This window comes from Dermacentor silvarum, chromosome 6 (assembly GCF_013339745.2).
Source record: "Dermacentor silvarum isolate Dsil-2018 chromosome 6, BIME_Dsil_1.4, whole genome shotgun sequence".
Taxonomy (NCBI): Eukaryota; Metazoa; Arthropoda; class Arachnida; order Ixodida; family Ixodidae; genus Dermacentor; species Dermacentor silvarum.
Window position 1 is genome coordinate 90,089,039 of NC_051159.1, and position 5,203 is coordinate 90,094,241.

Sequence of the window (5,203 nt, forward strand, 5' to 3'; positions counted from 1 at the left end):
TGCCAGCTGCTCTGAATGTATACAAATTTGCCTACTAGCGATTAAGTCGTGCGGGCACACATAACTGCAAAAACTACGACCAGGAGCTTGCAGGAGACTTTTGCAAGCGTAGACCTATCTGTTTTCATCTTTGCTTTATGTGCTATGTTGTGACGGCCTTCATCTTCTACCTGCCTGCCGCTATAGCCACACTCCTGCACTGCCTCCTTCATTTATAATTTCTGATTCGATAATGTCTGACTGCAAGCACTAAGGAGCATCAGTCGCCGTTACGTCGCTCGAGATAACGTCGCAAGAAAAGCCTGGAGAGAAACTGAACAGCACATACTTCTCTGAAAGCCAATTTTAGCACCTTTTATCATGATTAGCACTGTATAATGAAGAAATCGCTTATCTTTATTTGCATAACTTTAGCCAGGTTCCACCTAAAAAGAAAACACCAGTTGGTTGCTCAACCTCCTAAAAGTATTTGGAAAAATAAACACAGAAGGATGGCTACTTGCAACATGTCTGGCAGAGCAAGTTTCTGGCAATGAATATAAAGTGTGCATGTGTAAACAGTCTTCGTCAAACGTTCCGTTAGCACTGAAGTGCCAACAGTTTTGACATTTACTAGGTAGTTTGAATTTTCGCCAAAGGAAACTAATTCCTCTTAGATTTTGATATGTATTAATATTTACGCATGAAACCTTAAGATATACCTCGCAACCAGAAACCAAGTGCACAGTACAAACTCGTGCCTGACTAATGACCCTGCATAAACACAATGTACGACTAAACTGACGTGTTTACACAGACAAGTCTAACCGTCCGATGTTTGTTTTCTACGGTGGAGCGGAGCTCAAGATCTTTACTATTCTGTGCGTATATACGGCCTATACTGCATACTAAAGCACTTGCAAAAGCCCAGCGAAAATATTTCAGTACAGCGTGGATCAACAATGAAGGCAGATATGGTTCGGCAGCGAACCATGTTACATATTCAACGGATATGCTTCGTAGCTAGTGCCGTCGCGTACGTTCATCGTGCTTTTCAACGTAGCAAACACCGCTCCGCGATCATACTGTTCAAACATTTCGACAGCCAAGAAGGCCTACCCTCACTTCTTGTTCTCCACTTCACATGCGTCTGTGAACCCTTCTTGAATAAATACGACAAGATTGTGCACTCAGGGCGCCTTGTGCGTGTGTGCACAAACACGCGTTCAAAAAGCAGGTTGCCTCACCTCTGCGATGCAGCCACACTATATTTACCTTCATCGTACATACACTGCTCTTTTTTTTTCCTTTTTCTTTTTTTCCTTTTTCTTTTTTTCTTTTTTTAAAGGGCAGGAAAGGGAGCTTAACTACGAATGTATGCTATGATGTACTCTGCTTAAGTTGACCTTTGAAAAGGTTTGACATTGAATTCACGTCCTACATTGAAGGTATCGAAGACTATCCGATGTTCAGTTGCAACAAGAATCCGTCTCCGTAGCATTAACTCGCTGCACTGTAACTACCTAAGCCTTCCAGCTATATAACTGTAAAGAAATGAAACACAACCTTAGAAAATAGGTCCAACGTAGGTCCTGGTAATATTGGTGCGCGAGGAGGTGTGGGATCGTTTTATAATCATAACAAATAAAGTGAGAGGTAATATATAGGCTAAGGCGTGAATGACGCCGCACGGCACCTAGTCCTGTCATTTTGCGATGTTAACCGAACGTGACGAACTTGCATAAGCCGTTATCCAGAGTAATGCCTTCATAGACATCTTTAGTGAGCAAGAGCCGTTTTCTACACGTTACATTTGTCACAAATGTACGGTTCGTTGTTTTCCACCTTCAGAAAGATGACTCGATACCGGATGAAAAACGCGCGTGCAAGCAGCATACTTCCCTCTATTCTGTGCCATCAAAAGCCTTACATATTTCTTCTCTTAACATACGCCTACATATGTGAAGAGAACGTGGCCAGGCGTTGTTTGAATGGGGACGTATACACAGGTGAAAAGTGCATCTGCACGGTGTATCACACAAGAAAATGTGTCAGAACTATGCTCTTTCATTGTTAAGCTCAATTCGTTGTCGAGTGTGCAAACAGCACTGGCAAAGTAGTTTGAAACAGTTGTCACGGGTTTTCCCTGAGATCACGAAGCGGTGGGTGGCATCTCACAGCGACGTAGAGCGAGCTAAGCGACGGATGTCGGCAATTCCAAGCGTAGATAGCTACGCTTGAGAAGCTTCAAATACGGCGTGACGTCAAGTGAACGCACCAATGAGTTTTACCTCGACGAGACACACCATCAAGTTTCACAGTTATGCTTGTCTCGTATGCGGCGAGTTCCACGTAGTACGTGGTAGGAGAAATAAATTAACTATTTAAATACGCGGCGCCCTAGGGACCAAAATAAAAGGCAACAGAAGCGCGCGATGCAAGGCAACGAGAATGAATTAGAAGCCTACTATCTCGTTAACTACAACTTCACATTGCGACAGCAAACGTTATGGCTTAAGCTAATGCAAACAAGTTCCTATTTAAAGCTAAAGAACGGAAAATGCAAGAACTATTTTGAAACAAGAAACAAATTGGTTTGAAACACGCAAGGGAGGTCTACTTGGCAAGTATACCTCCCTTGTGTGAGCGCTACCCACGTGATCATAACCTTCGGCAAAATCGTAAGCTGTAGTGCAATTCGGCGCATCACTAAAAACATCACTTCTAGATTCTACATTAGCATTGCTTATGAATTGATTTTCGCTTATCCTACAACAACTCCCCCATTCAACGTTCTAGCCTCGATGTATTTTTATCAATGTTCCTGACCACAATGACGAACGTGGGTAGAGCCACGCTCATGGTGATGGAAACGTTTATTGTCGGTGTATCTTACAAACAGAAATTAAAGCCTTCGAACAGTTCACCTAGTGAGTGCCTCAGAACCTGTTGTTGAGCAATTACCCTGTTCCGTTGTGTTCCCTAACTGATTTATTTATTTACCAATTAGAACATTTTGGCCTGGACAAATTTCCTGTGTCTTTCTGTTGTCTACAATCTGCCGTATTTGCTACATAATCTTAAGCTGAGCTTCTAGTTTGATCTATTCTTTTTTTCTATTTCTTTTTTTTTTGGGGGGGGGGGGGCATTTGCTTCAACCAAGGGAAACAGAAATATGTCTGAAAAAACAAAAACAAAATAGCAAGCTACAATTGTAATCACTGGATGGTTTTCCGTCCATTTCGGCTTTCGTATCGATTCGCCCTTGACATGATTAATTGCCACGCATAAGTGAGCACTCTTAATTAGGCCGATAGTATGTATGTATCGAGCACTCATAATTGAATGGAGAGCCGAGGGCCATCGGTGATGATGTAGCTTTCTTTTTTTTTTTCATGTGGCAATCATTGACGCTGCTACTACGGGGCGAACACAGAAACGGTCTGTTCAGCAAAGCGTAGCGGACTTCAACCCGCTGTGCGTATTCCCGTTTGAATGTTCATTATTGATCCATTCTAGCAGAAGAGTTTCGTCAGTATTGCGCTTGCATGTTTAGTTAGTTGCAGTAAAATACCTATATACCCGGAAACAAAACGCTATTTCACGTACGTAAGGCCAGTTACATCAGTGATTTTCTGACTAGCGGGGAGCTCGGCCGGCGTGATAACTAAATGCAGTCTAACATACCATGTGTGTTTCTTGTCGTGTATCACTTTTTGCACGATGTAAGCTGTCTTTTTTGTTAACAAAAATAATTACCACACTGCCTTGATATTAATCAACGGGACACGAGTTCTTACTTTCATTTCATCCACAGTGTCAGCCTAAAGTGCATGCATACTCCTGCTGTGTTCAAAAAGAAATAAGTCAACAAAAAGGGATAAAGAGCAATAAAAAGAACAAAAAAAGGGAAAACAATTTCTCCTTTCAATAGCGCGTTGACCTGTCGTTTACCCCCGAAATTATTGTCATTATCTGTACCAATGTTCCCGTCATCACAACATCAAGTTACAATCGGTAATATATAAATAAAAAAATAATAAACTGTACGAAAGCATGTTTAAACAGCGCATACAGTTCTGCTGTGGTCATGGTGCACCAAAGCACAATGTTGCGACCCAGTATATCCTGATTATCTCTATTCATTCTTGTAGTACTAAGACCCGCTGCGGTAGCCTAATGTCTAGGGCGTTGTGGTGCTGAGCTCGAGGTCGCGGGTTCAATCCCGGCCATGTATTTAGATAAGATTGCCACGCTCACCGACGCTCGCTTATATTTTTTTATGTTTATGCCAATGTGATCGGCCAAAAAACACTCAAATGGCATGTTTCACAAAAGTAAAGACGATTATCTTCCGGGACTCGGTCCTGGTCCTCCGTTCCTCTACTAATGGTGGTCGTACTGCCACCGTATACGCAACAGGGCGTATTGGAATAACGCCTGTGTGCCGAGAATTAGGTGCTCGTTCAAGAGCATCAAATGGTCAAAACTTAATCCCGAGTCGACCGCTACGGCATGACTCATAATCAGATCGTAGTTTCGGCGCGTAAAACCCCGGAATTTAATTAAATATTTCCCCTGTTAACATCGCCCCTGGGCCTTCTTTATTACAGTCAAAGCCAGGTATATCGAACCGGATATAGCGAATTATCATGTATAACTAACAGCTGTAAAATCTCTTTGAAAGTTATTGTAAAAATTTCTATTTGATATATCGCATTATTGATATAGCGAACTATTTCACGATCCCCTTCGAGTTCGGTATATAAGGGTTCGACTGTGTTACCCATTCTTTACATTCTTTCTTGCAGCCATTCACAACACTAATTCGGAAGTGTTTTCTGGCAAAGCCCAATTCACTTGATGTCAATGGACCACATTTGATCTAACTAGACAACGGTATACACAGGAAGATGGAGTCATTCAAACTAGAAATGTATCAGTAGCAGGCGCATTACTCCGATCGAAGCAAGTGATGAAAGCACGAAAGTTGGCGCCGGAGACGCATCCCTGTTTTGATCACTGTTGATTAATTCCTATGCGATTTATAGCTAGTGGTCATCGCATGTCATACTCCGCAGTATTTGCCAATTTGCTTCTCTGCACTTCCTAAAGAGATCACATGCATCTAGCCAAACCAGCCACCGTATGTGCTCCCATACCTTTCACGTGTTTTCTGGGGTGTTTGCTAATTCATGTATTAAACGTCAGGAGTGTAGCTTCC